At 39.6% G+C, this 20,424-nt stretch overlaps 1 protein-coding gene across 5 annotated transcripts in view; it reads right to left on the bottom strand.

Annotated features, from left to right (window-relative positions):
- The window catches only part of ITPRID1 (ITPR interacting domain containing 1), a 101,576-nt gene extending 81,794 nt beyond the window's left edge, over nucleotides 1–19,782 (bottom strand). For 2 of the 5 annotated variants that reach the window (XM_072153230.1, XM_072153232.1), the window contains exon 1: nucleotides 3,267–3,495. The gene's annotated coding sequence lies outside the window, so the exon portion shown is untranslated. Of the gene's footprint in view, nucleotides 1–3,266; nucleotides 3,496–19,625 lie in introns of those variants that run through there. The other 3 variants (XM_072153228.1, XM_072153231.1, XM_072153229.1) reach the window with 2 other exon arrangements.
- Nucleotides 19,783–20,424: the final 642 nt, after the last annotated feature.

Here is a 20,424-nt window from a genome sequence, read left to right as displayed (position 1 = left end):
CAGCTGCTCTATCAATTTCTATGGCGATGAAGGATATTGCTGTGTATGGTGGTTGGCTCCGTCAGTGCCATAGAGATGAATTAAGCGGCCAACTCATGCAAGACTGGCTGCCCTCTTCATCTCAAGGTATGACAGGGGTAAAAGGGATCCCTATTCTCCTAATCCATGGGTATCCCTACCATGGATAAGGGCTTGTTTGTCACTGGAGAACCCCTTCAGGTTTTCATGGTCTAAATGTTAGACAGGAGTATTTCACCTTTCCTAATGTCTTTAAAGGGTTAACTTTTAGACCATTTGTTTTATTCAAATAAAGCAACTACAAAGTGTAGCAGAGACGTCACTAGTAAAATGAGTTTACCTGCTGATAGAGAAGAGTTGTGTTAAAAAAACTCAAACTCTTGCTCACTGTCCAATAAATATTTATTATCTCTGATGACTTTTTAAACCCTGAAATGGGTCCCTCTTGGTCAGCAGCAGATAACATATTTTATATTACTATAGACAGCCTTATAAGATTTTTACAAGGCAAAGCTAATGGCACTAGTGGCTCAAGAAAGGTGAGGGCTAGAGAAACAAATTCAAACTGTACCCCAGATTCAGTGGAGTGTCATCTATAAAGAGAAGCAAACAATTGAAATAGGTGGGGATAGCTAAAGGTCCTCTTTAAGATTATAACTATATGGACATGATCATCATTGTGTACTCATAGAGTCTGAAATGTTGTAGAACCAAAAAAAGAGTTCGCTGTCTGTTCACATTACACTCCAAAAGCTTATACAACCAGTCACTGTTGTGGCTTAGTAGGAAAGGGGTAAATCTTGGAAGAAAGGGATATTGCAAAATTTTCAAGAATTTTCACTAACATTTTTATTTTGTGGCCCATTGGGCTTTATAAATAAAATTGTAATGAAAGTAATCTTGCCACTAATAGTATTTATAAATGACCTGCTTCCTTCAGGTCCTTAATGTCTAATGTGACCCGCAATAAGAATTTCTTACTGACCAAGATGGACAGATATACTAGTAATGTCTAACAGTTAAAGTGCAAAGACTAGAAGGACTTTAATTGGGTCTATTATCTGGCAAACTTTAAAGAGAATCAGGGGACAGAATATTATAGACAAAGTACTGTATGTGCCAAATATGTTTTTAAAAAGTGTCTGTGGTATTTGGTGTTTGAAATTAAGACACATATAACACAGACATTTTTTAAAAACATATTTAAGTTATTGGCAAGAAAATTCCACATCAGGACTGTTCATCTTCAAGCTTCAACCCGTTTCAACTCCGTACTGGAGTCTTCATAAGGTTTGATTAAATAACAATAGATCAATAAATGAATAAAAACAGCTTGATACAGCCATGTGTGAGCGTCCATTTTTAAAAGTATGTATAAGTCATGGTACCAAATGGTCAAGGGGATCAGTGTGATAGTGCGGCCCTGAATACTATCCGTCAAAACATACAGCTGATGTGCATAGTATGAACAATAAAGAAAAAGGAATTGGATTTGAGATACAAAAAAATAGTAGTACAAGGTTGTATAGATGTTGTCATCTAAAATTGAATGATATACAAAACATATCAAAAACCTATTATAAATAAATCATATATACAAGTAGGCACGCGGTTAATATTTAAGTATAATATCTTTACATCCTGATGGGTAAACATAAAACTAAGGCGCTAAACCTAGGTTTTGTATATACAGGCAGGTTACGTACAAGATAGGTTCTGTAGGTTCTTAAGTTGAATTTGTATGGAAGTCGGAACTGTATATTTAATAAATTTGGAATTTTCTCGCCAATAACTCCTGGCTCAGCATGGTTGATGCCCACGTCTCTTTCCACGGTTTCTGCTGCACTATTGTGATATATACATTTATTGTGATATGCTTAAACTCAAGACTTCTTCCAGGTAAACACAATACAACCCTAAAAATTATCCCTGGTGTCCTACATTTGAATTTTGCGCTTTATGTCCTTTTCCCATTTCTATCAGACCAAATTATTTGGTGTGACACTCCTGATTAATATTAAAAACATATTTGGCATATACAGTACTCTGATATGTCTGTCTCTGTCCCCTGATAAAATAGGACTCCTGGTGACAGGTTCCCTTTAACATGTATCTAAGCATTCATCAAAGTTTGCATCAAACAGCACTCTAGTGTATGTTTTTCAGGAGTAATACTGTTTTTCAGCATTATGTGACTTGTAATCTTCATATTCCAGCAGCAGTATATATCTTAGGTTGGTGAGCGTGTGGCTGTTCACTTTAAGCTCCTCGTAGAAGACTTTGCTCCTGTGCCTCCTCCCTCCTCCACTGAGCGTCTATATAATCTATCTCCTCAATGAGCTTCTTTCTTGCTGCTTGTGAGCCAGAATTTACTACATAGGCAAGGAAGGAGGAAGTTAAAATATGTGGATATGATAGCACTTGGCTCTGATGAGACATGAGACGACAAAGTTTCACGTAGTGGCTTATACTGTTGGTTTATACAAAGTTTGTTGAAAACTTAGTAACCATTTAAGACTGTCTACTCTAACTTAACAACTTCTAACTTTTGAGTCTATACTAGAAAGATACATAACTTTTTTTAAATGTCTAGATAGAATATATTTTATAGATTTTACAGGAGAATGTAGTGCAGCAGAGACATTGGAGGTCATTTATCTTTAGACTGGACATTTGAGTGTGTCTTTTCTTGTTTTTTTCTGGCTATTGGAGTTGTTTGATTTATCTTAGAGGTTGATATATCAGGCAGCTGAGGGGTTTTGCGACTTTTTATTAAATATTTATTTAATAAAAAGTCGCACAAAAGTCTCATACTCTTCTTCAACTTTTTTTAAAGTTTTTTCTACGCATGGTCAGGACTGGAGTTTATTTGCGACTTTTTAACCTTGATTTGCAGACAAAATTGTGACTTTTTTATACCTTCAAATCTGGATTTTAAAGATATATCGGGCACAACACTGAAAAATTCTTGTGCAGCTAATTTTGCTAGGTGAGTTGAAAAGTCGCAAATTTATCAAATGTGCACAAAAAGTTGCAAAAATAAATGAAAAAAGGAGAACATTTTAAGATAGATGACCCCCATTGGCTGCTAAAGAGGAAATAAGTAAAACAAACGACATTGTTTATTTACCCCGTGTATGAACTTACTCACAAATGATCTTCGGAAAACCCAAGGTTATTTCCAGTTATGGTGCAGTTATGTCAGAGATAATTTCACAAACATTTTCATAAAAACAAATGTTCCATACATGCTTACCAGCTGGTGAACCTTGGCCGAACAGTAACTTCTAAAGAATCCTTTTCCTTAATAAGTCACAGGGTGCTTAGCTCTCCTTCTATTACTGCATCACAGATCCTCACAGTCAGAGTGTCATAAGACAAGCAGTGCACCAAGAATCAAATAGCTCCGAGCATTACAGGACTACATAAACAAAACCAAATCGTCAGGAAAATCAGATAATAAGGGTCAGCTACTTTATTCACTCTCACTAGAAATGTATTGCTCCTTTTCACAAATTGGCAGGGCCATAAAGGAAAGGGAAAAGGATTACCCTTGCCCAAGGAAGTAGCAAAACTTCTTTTCTGCTGTTTCCATGGATATGCTACTTTTGGATTAATGCTCTGCTATTTGCATTTCAAAACAATTAAACCGAGCAAATGGCAGTGGAAACTTAATATTCAGGAGGCATCTTTTATAAACAATCTGCGCTTTCTTTGCTGAAGATGCATGAGTATTAAGTATATCCTCTGACTGGACAAGCGTCTAAAAGTTTGATGGATATGTGAAGGCAAATGTGTTGAATCACTTGAAGATGTCTGTGTTTTGCAATCCATGTCACAATAAATATAATACTAATTTCCATTGAAGGTTATGAAATTTGCTACAAACCCCAGATTTCTCCCTAACTTTAGTATGCAGCTACACTCACCGGCCTCTTTATTAGGTACACCTGTCCAACTGCTCGTTAACACTTAATTTCTAATCAGCCAATCACATGGTGGCAACTCAGTGCATTTAGGCATGTAGACATGGTCAAGACAATCTCCTGCAGTTCAAACCGAGCATCAGTATGGGGAAGAAAGGTGATTTGAGTGCCTTTGAACGTGGCATGGTTGTTGGTGCCAGAAGGGCTGGTCTGAGTATTTCAGAAACTGCTGATCTACTGGGATTTTGACGCACAACCATCTCTAGGGTTTACAGAGAATGGTCAGAAAAAGAAAAAACATCCAGTGAGCGGCAGTTCTGTGGGCGGAAATGCCTTGTTGATGCCAGAGGTCAGAGGAGAATGGGCAGACTGGTTCGAGCTGATAGAAAGGCAACAGTGACTCAAATCGCCACCCGTTACAACCAAGGTAGGCAGAAGAGCACAGTACGTCGAACTTTGAGGCAGATGGGCTACAGCAGCAGAAGACCACACCGGGTGCCACTCCTTTCAGCTAAGAACAGGAAACTGAGGCTACAATTTGCACAAGGGTCAGAATTTGGCGTCAACAACATGAAAGCATGGATCCATCCTGCCTTGTATCAACGGTTCAGGCTTGTGGTGGTGGTGTCATGGTGTGGGGAATATTTTCTTGGCACTCTTTGGGCCCCTTGGTACCAATTGAGCATCGTTGCAATGCCACAGCCTACCTGAGTATTGTTGCTGACCATGTCCATCCCTTTATGACCACAATGTACCCAACATCTGATGGCTACTTTCAGCAGGATACTACGCCATGTCATAAAGCTGGAATCATCTCAGACTGGTTTCTTGAACATGACAATGAGTTCACTGTACTCAAATGGCCTCCACAGTCACCAGATCTCAATCCAATAGAGCATCTTTGGGATGTGGTGGAACGGGAGATTCGCATCATGGATGTGCAGCAAATCTGCGGCAACTGTGTGATGCCATCATGTCAATATGGACCAAAATCTCTGAGGAATGCTTCCAGCACCTTGTTGAATCTATGCCACGAAGAATTGAGGCAGTTCTGAAGGCAAAAGTGGGTCCAACCTGTTACTAGCATGGTGTACCTAATAAAGTGGCCCGTGAGTGTATGTGATAATTGAGATCCTTCAGGATTCCTTAGTACAGTATGGGGCACACTTACTTACCCATCCACTGGAGTTCACAGAAAGTGCATTGTCCGATGATAAGATCATGAGCCTGATATCCTGCATGAGTCACTTCCCCGCTCAGGTCTATTCATTTTCTTCTTCCTGGTGTATGTAAGTGCATTGTCTTGGACACTATTTGAATCTGAAATCCTGCGCTCAGTCCGAATCAGTTGGATCATCTGACAGCACAACCCCCCTCCCCCCCCCCCCCCCCCGATTTCTGTGGCATGAAAGCTGGCGCTGCTGTGCCAAAATACGATTGTGTGCGACACGATCCCAGCGGAAAACCCCTGTTAAAGAGAACCCGTCATGCAAAATAACCCCCCTAAACTAAATATATTTTCATAAACTGCTATTAGAGAGCATTGCCTCTATCCCTTCATTGTCCCTCTACATGCCTGTAAACCTAAGCAATGAGGTCCTAAAGCTGTATGCAAATGACCTGTGAAATGTCCAATGAAGCATTAGCATATTCAAGCTGTCCACTCTATTCATGAGTGGGAGGTACAGCCACACCCCCAGTGCTTGACTGACAGCCTGTATAATGGAGTGAGGCTGTATAATGATGTGCTTCCTGGTGCTGGTGGCCACACCCCCTGCAGCCTGTGTGTGCATGTGTGTGTGTATAGGAGATACAGCAGCTCCAGGCAGCCATGTTACAGCAGAACATGTCAGATTCATGTGTAGCTGATGTCTGTGTCTCTCACCTGTATATTAGGAGGATGCAGCATGTCAGCAGGTACAGCACTCACACTAGCCATGCTTTACTATACATTACACACAGACATGAGCAGGGGGAGGAGAGGGGAGGGGTAACAGGGGTGACATCACTGCCTCTGACCATGTGACCAGCCTCATTTACATGATAAAAAATAGATGATTTTACAATGAATAATGTATGAAATGACTAGATAAAGGCTGGGATGGGATCCTTGTGAGCTGCTCCAACAGGTAGAGGTGACAGGACTAGTGACACAGACCTGATGACAGGTGTCCTTTAAATACCTTTCAAAGCTGTGCAAATCCTGGAAACGACGAACAGTCCGACGAAAGTGCAATCCGTGACCCTTATTAAATAAACCCCTCAGTGTCAATTTAACATAGTCATAAATTTCTGTCTTTTTCAGAGGCTTGTTTTCTGCAACAAATTGTAATTCCTAATGGCACCATCTAATATTCTGTGCTATGTACTGGGAAGCTGGAAGAAAATGTTCCGTATATCACCAAATATTTGCATCCGAAACTTTTTTTTACTGTGATGCACAAGATGAGCTTCTGTTTTCACTGATAACATTTTGAAAACTGTGTTAACTGTGATCACCTTTTATCCCAATTATTAGGAGTAGAGAAATTGTACTGGTTTAGATGTTTGGATTTTTTATTTCGTTAGGATGTTTGCTGTATTAGTAGGTATACCAGTATTCATAAATTTTGATAGATCTGCCATTTATGGAAATGAGGATAACTAACTTATTTATGATTTTGTTTATGGTTATGTGCAATTGTGGAAAGGGGACGGAAAATTGAAATATTGTTTCTAACTTTTTTTGAAGTTACTATATTTTAGAATCTAAGGCTTTTGAGGTCACAAGGATTATTGGATCACCTTCATAATCTCAATATTTAGCTAAATAAAAAGTTTCAAAAAAAACATTGGTACCTGGTTAAGGCAATGTTTCTCCAACCAGAGCCTTACTAAGGGATGTATATGCAGCACCAAATATTTGATAAATTCCGTACAATAGAATAAATATACTCCTACGGTCTTATAGTAAATTGTAGATACATTTTCCATATTCAGATGTTTCCGCTAAAAACAGAGTCTTATAAATTAGTATTTTAAAATGGACTTCAATGTAAAAGTTGTAAAGTGCAGGGAAATCCATGTGAGCTGTGAAGTCATTTACCAAACTTCTAAAGGATTACTATGGGCCACATTTATCACTTTTGTGCGCCTCAGTGTAGTAGTTACGCCTAAATTCTGGCGCACTGTTTTGCCAGAATTATTACAAGCTACAACCATCTGTGATAAGTTAATTTCCTGCCTCTTATTAATCACTTTAATTTAACACAGTTTAGGCACAATTTTGGCACAGTTAAGGCACAATGTTAGATTTGGGCACTTACATGTAATCCTGCTACAAGCTCCTCTCTGCTTTTCTCACATCCTGGAATGAAGATAACATGCACAACAGCACCCAGGTGTGTGACACCCTGCACCCAGTGATCTCCTCAGCAGGGGCTTCTCCTGGAGGGGATCCCCCAGTGCTGGTCTCCTGCTGCACCCCTGTAATTTTGCACAGTATACCCCTCAGACACACTGGTATCTGAGGGGGATACTGTGCAGAATTACATGGGTGACACTTGTCTGTAGTATCTGCAACATTCTGCAAAGTTCTCAGCTCTTGCTCTGAGCTGAGAATTTTGCAGAATGTTTTGTAAATAGAAGATGATGAACTGTAAATAGAGTCTACAGCTCCTGTCTGCAGAATATCTAATATCTGTATTATCTGTTCTAGTGTCTGGCTGATCTCCGCTGCTGGGAATGAGCTGCTCTGAAAAGGGGCTCAGTGTTACTTCTCAGTTTACGCCACCTTCGGGCTGGAGTGTTTTTGCACCCATTTTTGCGCCTAAATGAAAATTCGCAAGTGATGAATATCAATAGGCGCAGCAAAACATCTGGATTGGTAGAATAGATGAGGGAAAGCTGGTTACTTTTGCTGCGTGGCTAGTTTGCCAGTTAACTGCAAAAATGGCGCAAAAACAGTGTGCCAGTATGAAAAGGAGCAAAAATAACAGAAAAAAATGAGTGATACATCTGGCCCTATATGTCTAGGTGTTATTGCATATCCCACAGTCATTCTGTGGTAATGAATGTTGTACCCGGGTGGTCAGGTGCCACAATAGGGCATTTGTGGTCACCGTGGCCTGGGGTGGTCATATCTAAGGGAAACTCTCAGCATTGCTACACAAATGGGAAATTATCTTCACAAAGGTAAATGTTTTTATAATATGCCATTCAAGAAATGCATGTATATGGCAGATGAATTTAATTAAAGGGGTATTCCCATGAAGACACATTTCTTAAATGTACTCAGGGTAGCAAAACAATACTTTCTCTAATTCAATGTTATTAACAAAAATACAGCATTCCACAGATATAATTCAAACCAGTCTCTATCGGTCCTGTTATACACAAGACCCCTAGACTGAACTCTGGATATACTGACTTTAGGGTCGGCAGTCATCTTGCCTGATGCTTCACTGAGCTCCCCTCTCCCTCTGCTCCCTGCGGGGGCCCCCACCCTTATATTACATACACTGACACAAACACTAACTCCCTGCTGGCATGTACACATTATTAGGAGAGTAAAGCTACAGGCAGATAAGCTCTTTATCCAGGGCCGAGGGAGGGAGGTATATAGTAGAGCTGACATTATGAAATGGGGAGAAGAGGGGAGAAAGTCATGTGTAATATGCATCTCATCATCTTTGATGTGTCTCATCTCTCTTTCCAAGTGTAAGATACTAGTAGAATGTTAAGAAGCTAAATGAAAGTGTATATAAACCTTGTACCCTGATAACCACATATCCAGCATAGACAACTAGAGGAATCATGAAGTATCTGCTTAGAGAGTCCCCGCCCACACACTGGAATCTTACACTGACCATCACTATTGTGAGTGGTAGTTGCTAAAACTGCAATAAAACTGAGTAAAATTGTAAAGTAAGGGGTTAACGATCCTCTTTATTGTGTTAACAGCACTAAGGGATTGAAATTTGAGAATTTTCGATTCATGGTCAAACCCCTTTAAATGTGTACTTTATACCCTTAAAGAAAACTGATGCACTCCATATAAGATCAATGGGGTCTGCCAAGTTTCATTCAGTTTTTAATTTAAACAATATCAGCAGCACTGTGCAATACTGTGGAGCTAACAAAATTAAGAAAATAATATATTCTAAGCAAGATGCCAACTTAATGTTAAAATACCAGATGGCCACGGAGGAATGAATCAATATAACACCTACATTAGTTAGTTATTAAGACTGAACTCAAACCAAGTTCCAACAATATCTAACTATCATGTATCTCATCTTAGCCATTACTTACCAAGAGACAGCTTGCCTTGTTAGGCATCATTGTCATTAGCTAATAAACCAGTGTAATAAATCTTAACGAGCATAACTATGTAAACACAAGCACAAAAAGACAACTTTGATAAATCTCAGTGATCCCGGTTTGGAAATGCAGAAATAAGGCTCAAAAAAAGGAATAAATCATGGAGCCTTTATAGGTTTACGTTACTTTGCTATAAGTGATTTCTGCCTGTTGTCTGGATAAACCATGTCTCAATAACTTTTTTCGTCCACAGATCACCATCCACATTGAAAATATCAATTAACCAATAAACACCAGAAAAAAAAACATATGGATAAAAACCTTTTAAATCTATTAAAAAGGGCAATGTACATTAATTTTCAGAGCATAGTTTGGCTTTTTTAGTATTTGCAAAGGTAAAGATTCAGTTTACTGTTAATCCAGGATCTTAATATGCACACTGAGCAAAATAGCTTGTTGCCAGCCTTCCTTCTCTCATTAAAAGGGTTACCGGGCTAGTAAAACAGGCTGGAAGGCTCAAGTGTCAGTAATTTTGCATAATCAGATAGTTGATGTGAAATTTCATATTTAAATCGGATGTGCCACATTTACAAGTTCTTCACAGATAGGGATATAAAGAGTGTCGGGACTGTCAAGTGTGAGGTAAGTGTTGGTCAGAGATTGCAGTAGCCTGGATAGTTGGAGGTCAGAGACCAGTAGTGGATTATAAAATAGGAGGTTTGGGCCGGAGCCTGAGGCCTATTTCCATCCAAAACACCCACAAAATTTGATGGTGAAAAGAACCTTTACCCATGAAATCCTCCTACATCTGTTTTTCCTCTCTATACATATGTACAAAAGAGCCATTTAAGGCCTTTGATGGTCCATTAAAGGTCCTGCAACTGAAGATTGAAAGCAGGGACCCATCCTACATTCCCCAAGAAGCTTGATGCTAGTACCATATGCAGGAAGTGATTTCAAGATTTGTAGAGGCCCATAATATTCATACAGCCCATGGGCCCATGGCAGGCTTAATCAGTCCTTGTCAGAGACTCAGCAGACATGTATGTGCATATAGTTAATATAACATTTGTCATTGGTGGAGGGCACATCCTGCCTGTTTCTCTTTTACTCACTCACTCTCTCTGCATGTCTCTTTGTCCCTCACTGTCCCTGCCTGTCTCTCTTTTACTCACTCTCCCTGTCTGTCCCTCTGTCACTCACCCACTCCCCCTGCCTGTTTATCTATCTCTCAATCAATCTCCCTACGTGTCCCATTGTCACTCACTCTCCTGCCTGTCTTTCACTTACTCACTCTACCTGCCTGTCTCTCTCTCTCTGTCACTCATTCTCCCTGCCTGTTTGTTAATCACTCTCCCTGCCTGTCTCTCTGTTACTCACCCACTCTTCCTGCCTTTCTCTCATTTTTCCTGCGTGTCTCTGTTATTCACTCACCCTCCATTTTTCTCACTCTCCCTGCCTGTCTCTCACTCTCCCTGCCTGTCTCTCTGTCACTCACTCACTCTCCCTGCCTGTTTCTCTGTTACTCACTCTCCTGCCTGTATCTCAGTCACTCACTCACTTTCCTGCCCATCTATCTGTTACTCAATTATTCTCCCTGCCTGCCCATCTCTCTTGTAACTAACTCTTCCTGCAGTCTCTTTATCACTCACTGTCCCTGCATGTCTCTGTCACTCACTCAATCTCTCTGTCTGTCTCTCTGTCACTCACCCACCTTCCCTTTCTATTTCTCTATCTCTGACTCACTCCCTCTAACTGTCTCTGTCACTCACTCACAATTCCCACCTGTCTCGTTGTCACTCACTCTCCCTGACTGTCTCTCACTCACTCTCCCTTCCTCTCTCTCACTCACTCACTCTCCCTGCCTGTCTCTCTGTTACTCACTCATTCACTCTCCCACTTCGTGCCTGTCTCTTTTTTACTAACTCACTCACCCTCCCTGCCAGCCTATCTCTCTGTCATTCACTTACTCACTCTCCCTGCCTGTCTCTCTGTCATTCACTCACTCACTCGCCTTGCCTTTCTCTTACTCTCCCTGACCGTCTCTCTGTCCCTCACTCTCCCTACCTGTCTCTCAGTCACTCACTACCACTTCCTGCCTGTCTTTCTGCCTGTGTCTGTCACTGACTCTCCCTGCCTGCCTCTCTGTCACTCACTCTCCCTGCCTTTCTCTCACTCTCCCTGTCTGTGTCTTTGTCACTCACTCACTCCCCCTGCCTTTCTCTCTATCACTCACACTCCCTGCCTTTCTCTCAATCTCCCTGCCTGTCTCTCTCTCACACTCTCCTTGCCTGTCTTTCTCTCTCCCTCTCCCTGCCTCTGTCTCTATCCCTATCCATCTTACCTTACACATAAGCTGTCTTATGCTTATTGCCTATAGTAAACAATCAAAGCTCAGAGCACACAGACACAGCAGCAGCAGACAATGGCTCCTGTATATGGTGATTAATAAGTGTGTTTTGGAAGGCGCGGGCGCTTTTGATTCAAAAACTAGTCTATGACGTAGTCTGAGTGGCTGTGCAAAATATGGTGGTTGTAAACACAGGTGTAGATTCCTTTAGTATGTACATCAAAAGTGTTAGGAGTCTTCATTTTCATTTTCTACACCTGTAATTTTTATTTACATGGTTATGACTGCCACACTCCATTGCTTTTAAAACCATGACATAATCTTAATAGAACTTAAATGTCAATTGTGTTGTGTAAGATGTTATTTGTTGCTATCTTTATCCTAGTGGGATATTGTGCCATATTGTCTAGAGAGAACATTACAAGTTGACTCTACTCTGTGTCTACTCAACAGTACACTGATGTACTGTAAGCAAATACAACGAGTACATATTATGTGTGGCATATGTATGATTGAAATATCAAAGAATGTAATAGGTATACAAGGTAAATTGCAAATAACATAGTGGTTAACTATTAACTATCCTGCTGTAGAATGTCTATCCTGGTGTAGAAAAGTGAAAATCATAAGCAAGGACTTCCAGTTTATACATCCCTGCCTGATGTATTTATACAGTTCAGAGGTTGTATTTTTGTATGTAACAACATGGCGGCCTTTACAGTGACACTAATAATTTCCCCTATGGGGCTAATAAAGCTATTATTCTATTCTAACCTAAAACAATGGGGGGTTGCATGGAAACATATCCTAATGTTAAACAAAAAAAATGCTATCATAAGACCATCTACTGTTAAACCTTTGATGTATTTTGATGCTTGGCTAAGATTAAGGGAAGCCTGGCTGATTCTAGAGCTACTGGGACTGACAATATAGACATTGGGGCAGATTTCTGTCGCCCATGCGCCACAATCCGATCGTGTGTGCACCAAGATCCCGGAGCAATTCAGCGCAAAACGGAAGTCGCCGGGATACCCGGCGAAAATGCGCTCTGCGGACCCATTGACTGACTGGTGGTATCATAGTGGACATTGTTGGTAAAGTTTTTTTCCCCCCTAAAACACAATATGGTGTACAGGGTTTTTTTTTTTTTTTAATTTTCTTTATTAAAATTTTCCATAAATATTACAAAAAACATTAATCAAAAGCGAGGGATATCACAAGATATCAACACAGTGTTAAATAACCTTTTAGTACATTAGAAATATGCTGTACGTCTCCAATAATCCACTTTATATTATTGATATCTGAACATCTCAATAATCAGAAATAACCATAACACTTTCACTTATACAGCTCGTTTATAATCACCTTAACTACAACAATAAATATTTCATAGTGCTATTCTTTATCCTCAGATTCCCTCTTACTTTTTCTATCCTCCTAATCTATTCCTTTCCCTCCCTCCCCACCCCTCCCAGTCAGCGAAAAAAAAAAAAATTAAATAAATTTAAAAAAATTTTCATACACATACATATATACATAATTCCTCCTCACAGTTAGTTCTCTACATTATTGTCTAGCCATCTTTTTTGCCACCTTTCCTCCTTTCCTAATTCTATATATTTAATTTTTTCAAAATTTTTTATTTTATTTAGTCTCTTATGCCATTCTGCCATGGATGGTCTTTTAGGGATATCCAATTATAAATCAGTATACAGCGAGCCACCTGTAGTGCCATTCCCAGCCATCTAACCTGATGTGAGGTACCAGTGATTTCACACATATTTCCCAGCACAAAGACATCTGGTGTCTTAGGAACCGTCAGTCCTGATACACGGCTCACCTCTATATGTATATCCTCCCAGAATTCCAGTACCACATTACAGTTCCACATCATGTGGAGGAAATCTGCATTTTGTTCCTGGCACTTCGGGCATTTTACGTTCTTTGTTCTCTTAAACCGATTGATCATAGCCGGAGCATAGTACAAGCTATATATTATTTTGAACTGAATCAGACTGATTGCTTCTGAGCATACAATGTTCATATTTTGGAAGATGTTCGTCCAATGTTCATCCGATAGCACTCCAATATCTCTTTCCCATTTTCTTTTACTTATATGTGTGTCTGGTTCCCTTATATTATTTATAATAAATTTATATATTTTGGATAATAATTTTTTCCCCCCTCTAACTTTTCCCAAAAAATCTATTATATTGTGATTCCCTATCCTTAAACTCTGCTTATCCCTCAACTTCCTTATTCTATGTGCTAATTGAACATAATAAAAATAGTTTGTATCATCAATATTATATAATTCTTTTACTGTGTCAAAGGGAATTAAACTACCATCTACAAACATATGTGAAATAAATTGGATTCCTTTATGTTCCCAAAAAGTCCTACCGTGAAAATTCTCTAATTCCTATAATCTTACGTTCTGCCATAATGGTGAAAATTTTGTGCTATTATTTATTTCATATTTTTTTTTAATCCATTCCCAAGTTTTTCGAAAACAACTGCATACTGGTAAACTTCTAAGTGCAGATTGATTCAAACAGCCTGATTCTAATAAAACTATTCCATTCCTAGTGTCTATTCCCGCTACTCGTGCTATTTCCCCAATAACTAATTTATCAGTTCCACCCACCAAAGAGACCATCCCCCCTTACCCTTTGGTTTGTAAAATACTTCAAGTTTAATTCTTACCCTCTTCCTTCCCCATATAAGATCATTCATTAACCTCTCAATGATTTTGAAGAATTTACTCTTTATCCAAATAGGAGTAACTGTAATAATATACAGCAACTAGGGAAGAATAATCATCTTTATAAGTGCCATTCTATCTACCTGTGACAGTGATAATTTTATCCATATAGCAATTTTTTTCCTCACCCGTTGTATTAAAGGGACCAAATTGTTATCTATATACTTTCATGCCGAGATATTCTATACATTCTCCTCTTGCTAAAACATTCAATTCATTAGTGTCATCCACTTTAAAGTCATCCAAAGGGAGAATATGTGATTTTGACCAGTTGACCTCAAATCCCGAATTCTTAGCCCCATGTCTCCCAGTGATGAAGCCTGACTGATCCAAATGTACTATAACCGCCACCACCGTCCTCAATCTTAATGCCAATGTTTTGGCCAACAATTTAACGTCGGTGTTTAATAATGAGATAGGGCAATAAGACTCAACCTCAAGCTCATTCTTATTTTTTTTTAATATTAGGGCAATCATGGCCAATCTCATAGAGGTCGGTAACTTTCCTTCCCTGAGTGAAAAATTTAAAACCTCCAAGAGGATAGGCAGCAAAACCTGCCTACATCCCCGATAAATTTCGAAGGGCAGTCCATCGGAACCTGGGGCAGTATTGCCCGAAATCGCGTCCAGTGCTTCCCCTATCTCTTCTTTAGTAATCTGTTTATCAAGTTGTCCCTTCTGTTGGTCTGTTATTCGGGGAAGGCCTAAACTCTCTAAATAACTTCTAATTTCTTCTTGTCCTACCGATATTTGGGAGGAATATAAATCTGAAAAGAAATTAACAAATTCCCCTTGTATCTCCCCTGTTTCATTAAATATTTGGCCACTTTTACTTCGAATTGTCCTTATCCCCGTGTTAGGTTCTTGACTTTTGATAACCCTTGGTAACGTCTTGCCTGTTTTCCCACCTTCATAGAATCTTTTATATCCTGCAAACATAGCCGCATGATGTGTCTTATCCAGTAGGAAATTATTATACTCTTTATGGGCCTCTTTTAATTTTCCAAAGTTATCCTCAGAGGACATGAGATTAAATTCAGTTCTACAGATTTGAATTCTCTGTTTATACATATCCCCCTGCATCATTTTAGTTTTTTTTTCCCATTGAATTTTATTATATAGGATGCCCCGGATATAGGCCTTCAATGTATCCCAAGCCAATCTAATATCCATTGCTTGTTTATTCCTATCCCAGAATTCTTTGATTTCCTTCATTAACTCCTGATCCATGTCAAGTATCGATAGCCAATGTGCATTTACTCTGAATGGAGAGCTGTATCCATTCCTATCTTTCTTTGTATTAAGGTCGACCATCACAAGATAATGGTCTGATAAGCTGTTTGGCTCATATTTTATCCTATTTATATATTCCAAACAAGTATCATTGCACAGTGCCATATCAATCCTTGACATTGTTTTATATGAACTACTGAAACAAGAGTTATATTAATGTACTTCCTTCTCCACGTGTCCATCAGCCCAACTTCATCACACATTCTTTTTAAAGGCGAATCCCCCTCCAATCTCTTAGAGGGGTCGCACGAACTCCTGTCTAATTTTCCATTCATCACAGTATTATAGCCTCCACATGATAATACAGGGCAATCTGGACTGTTCTCCATGAAGATAAGTAATTGTTTAATAACTTCTGGGGAGAAAGGTGGAGAGATATACACGAATGCAAGGATACACCGAAGACCCTCTAAAATACCCTCCAAAAAAATAAATCGTCCATTTTCATCTACTTTAGATCTAAGAATTTTGAGGTCTATACTTTGATGGATGAGTAATATGGTGTACAGGTTAGTGTTAGTCTAAGGCTTCATGCACACAACTGTGTGTTTTCCACCCAGCTGGGTGGAAATCATCTTCAAAATAGGTGGTCATTGCACCATGAGCGGGTGCGTAGACCTCTATGGGAGCTGTGATTTGGTAGTGTGCATGGAGCCCAAGGTAATGTTGGCCCAAAAAGATCAGCACTCTATCGATAATAGTTCAAAAATCTCCGTAAAGAAGAAATTATTAAGATCTAATAAACCATAATATTTGTGAATAATCCTATTAGAATTGAAAATGATCGCTTCAGTCTGCTCCAAATAGATTTGTCTGCTGTTGGATCTAGGGGGGGGGGGGTCATATATTGAGGCTCATTTACTAAGGGCCCCGTGGACCACACTGTCGTCGGACAGTGCTGCTGGGAAATGGATTTAAAAGAGGATTTTGGCGCAATCTCACCGACTTTCATGGGACAAAAATTGGGGAGTGGGCCGTGGGTTTAACTTTAAAATTGTGTCAGAAGCCAAGCACTTACATGCACCGGGAGGGATATGGTGAACTCCGGCGGACCTGAACAGAGAAGCGACACATACAGGATATTAGGCTCACAATCTTCATGAATTGCGGCAGAGTTCATCCTCGTCGGACAGTCTGTATCGAGGATCACGCATTGACTGGGAAAGTAAATGTGCCCCATTATGTGTAAGACCCTGAGTGAGCCAATCCTCTGGTTTTAAGGGTTGGCTCCTTCCACATTTCCTTTCCTGCATCATGCCTTCCTCCCATGTCCCCTTTCCTTTAACTGCCCCCACCCTCTGCTTCCAATGTCCACTTTCCCAGCCGAACTCTAAAATAAAAAATACTCACCTTCCACATTCCCCTGCAGCAGTCTTCTCTTCCTTCACTTCTCTTCCACATTAATGCATTGTTCTATAGTCAGCAGACTTGATGTGATGACATAATGATGCGCACCTTCAATAGAGCAGTGCATTAGCGTGGAAATTAAGTAAAGGAAGAGAAGACTGGCGAAGACATTTACTAAAGCCCCTGTGCCCTGGCAGACTCTGCACATTATTTCATGAGCAAACTGCTTCCACAGGTATTTAAAAAGTGTCTGCGCCACATATGTGTTGCACACAACTCTGTTGTGTCTCGACTGCAGTATTCTTCAAGCAACACAAATTTTGTCACTGAATTGGGCATGCGCCACATTTATTATGTATCGCACATTTATTGTGTGTTGCACACCCCGTACTAAAGGTGCACCGAAAAAAAGTTGGTGCACTCTGTCTGGGCAATGTAGGGAGCGCCAGATTCATGCAGAATGTGCGCCAGAAATTATCTGGCGCCCTCTGCACACTATACAGGTAAACTGCACATAGTGTAGTTTACATTGTTTTTAGTAAATGTGGGTAAATGTGTTTATCCTCAATTTAAATACAGTCCTTCAGCTATACAGTGCCCCCATTTCTATACATATTTACAGTAATCCCCAATATAGTGCCCCCCCATGGATTAATATCCAGACTCCCTCCCCTGCACATTATTCAGTGCCCCCTAAAGCAGTGATGGCAAACCTTTTAGACAACCAAAACTCTACTTTTATGTGGCAAAGTGCCAAGATGACAATTTAAACAGTAAACTATTGATCCCAACTGTATCATAAGTCTTAATCGTATTGGCGTTCTGAGGACACCAATAAAATAGAAAGAAAATTTGGATTGTAGCTTCCTTCCAGGGTCCCCTGAAGATGAAGAATCAGGGGACCCAGAGCAGGAGCTCCAACCATAATCCATCTCTATCCATACCTTCCCGCTTCTTGTGTAATCCCGGCAGCCAAAAAGGTGTTGCCAAGAATAGTTTTGGACCGCTGGAGGAAACCTTGAAGGCCTGGGTGCCCACAGAAAGGGCTTTGAGTGCCACCTCTGGCACCCATGCCATTGGTTAGCCACCACTGCCCTAATGGATTTGCATACAGTGCCCCCCTGCCCTCTGAAATACAGCATTCCTTTAAATGTGGACCAACATTAAATAATTAAACCTACCCTAATGACCCCATGGCATTAACAGGCTGAGCTCTAGTGTCTTGGCCGCTGTGGAAAGACCCAGACGGCACAATGATGTAGTTGTGTTGACTATGTCATGGAGTGGGCACTTGCTGAGCTTCCAATCAATGGTATCTACATGTTAAAGACACAAATACCAGTGCTTGTATGGAGATTTTGGTGGGACTATACATTTAGTGTCCATGGGTCCCACAGCAGATATTTGGCCTGGTTCCATTAGAGAGAATCAACAGTATCAATTTAAATTTATAGTAATGGAAAACAAATAAATTTAACAAAATGTTGTGAAGACTTCATATTTTCCCATATGATCTCAAAGCTGCCGACTAATTTGAGCAAACTTCACAGAACAGGAACCCTACGCTATGTGCATCTTTATATCCTTATGCAGATGGATCAATGGATTAGCTCAGCACATGAGAGAGAGTGAGAACAAGTTCATTCTATACCATGTGGCAATAAGATACAACCTTATTATCATGTTTATTCAAGCAAATCCTTTATTCCTCAGGATAAAATATTTAATAGAGTAATATTGAAAGCGTAACCATTCCCATGAAATGGGAAATATATGAAAATCCCAGATATATAGGGAAAAATACAGTAAAATTGTTGAAAATTGGTACATATGGAATTTAATAAAACGTTGACAATTGGGGTATATTTTCTGTTGATGTTGTGAATGTGACTATTCTCCATGACCAAGCCAAATATACACACTGAAAAGGAATCTCTGAGGGTTGTTACATATAACTAAGTAACTAGATATGTGTGAAATTGCTTGCATATATATTCACATGTATTCACAGTAAATTAATACAGTATACATATGAATTTGTATATAAGTCAGAATAGCTATAGTTTATAATTGTAGCTCTAGACAATTTTTTTTTGTTTCTTTGACAATTGAATTTTCAAAATTTTGTGCTGTTATGGGTATAAAGATTATCAATAAAACTTCATTGCTGACACCTTACAGCTCATCAATGCAACCTGGGACTAATGTAAAACATCCAGAGAGCTTCATCAGAGGTTGGAGAGGTACTTCTGTAACTAGGGCTTGTCTGTAAGTTGGGTGTCCTTAAGTCGGGGACCGTATATATATATTTCAGATAGAAAGATGGACACAAGGCACTGATAGGCTGCATCTGTAGGGAGTTTTACATTTTCTATAACAATTTCATACTTAAGGGAAAGATGTAAAAATTCCACCTGAGGCTGGACCAAGTTTAAAGCCGAGTGGTAGAACAGATGTTAGGTGCCAATAACTAATCTCTGTGGCATCATGGTGGTAGCAATCATGCATAATGTAGTACATTGCAGTTTCTGATCTTTGTTATTGGGGCAAGTGTTATCATTACCGGAGGAACTGTCTTAGTTGTTCTTTTCGCACTGACTAAAGGGTCATAAAGTTTTCTTACCTTGTCGTGTTTGAGGATTCCCCCTGTCTTGGCATAGTGAAATGTGATGTGGATTCAGTTCATGTCTCAGACCACAGGGCTTTAGTATATTCCTTGGTCAGAGCGCTGTACTAAGAGCTTGCACGAAACAGGCAGAAGATAAAAACCCATTTGCTTAACCTTAGAGTGAATTTTCATATTCCCGCCCACTGGACATAAGGCAAACCTGTTTTTCTAGGTAAACATTAGATATTACAAAGAGAGAGAGAGAGAGCCAGAGAGTAAACCTGAAAATGCTGGAGGTATAGAAAGGAAGATGGTCTTAGCTTAAAACAGGCTGACAATCTGATTGGAACCAGAACAGGTAGATAAATTATGACCTGTCAGCTGAGAACTTTGCATACTTTCCAATGTGTCCAATTGTCAGTGTGCTGAAAGGAAAACAGAAGCTAAGGATATTTAACATCTCTTAGAGGCTCAAATTAATGTTCATAGCTGTATGATTATACTGTCACAACCGATGCTAACATGTAATAAGCACAACAAATCAACTCAACATCGCCCAGAAAGGACCTGTTCTATTGTACAGTGCAAAATAAGTTTTAACCCCTTGGGACCTTAAAGGAGTTCAAAGTTAAACATAATTTTGCCAACTTACATTCCAAAACCCACACATTTTGCTTAGCCTACACAGCTATTTAAGTCTCTGTTTTTTAGGACAAAATATATATTATAGGTAACATATGAGTTAGCTTTCAATGTCTATGTATACTGTGGCATACTCACCATGTAAGCAGAACAAAGCATTGCTTCTACTTCT

This window comes from Engystomops pustulosus, chromosome 5 (genome assembly GCF_040894005.1).
Source record: "Engystomops pustulosus chromosome 5, aEngPut4.maternal, whole genome shotgun sequence".
In the NCBI taxonomy this organism is placed as follows: Eukaryota; Metazoa; Chordata; class Amphibia; order Anura; family Leptodactylidae; genus Engystomops; species Engystomops pustulosus.
The sequence above is the reverse complement of the archived record's forward strand: the minus strand, read 5'-3'. Positions and strand labels throughout refer to the sequence as shown.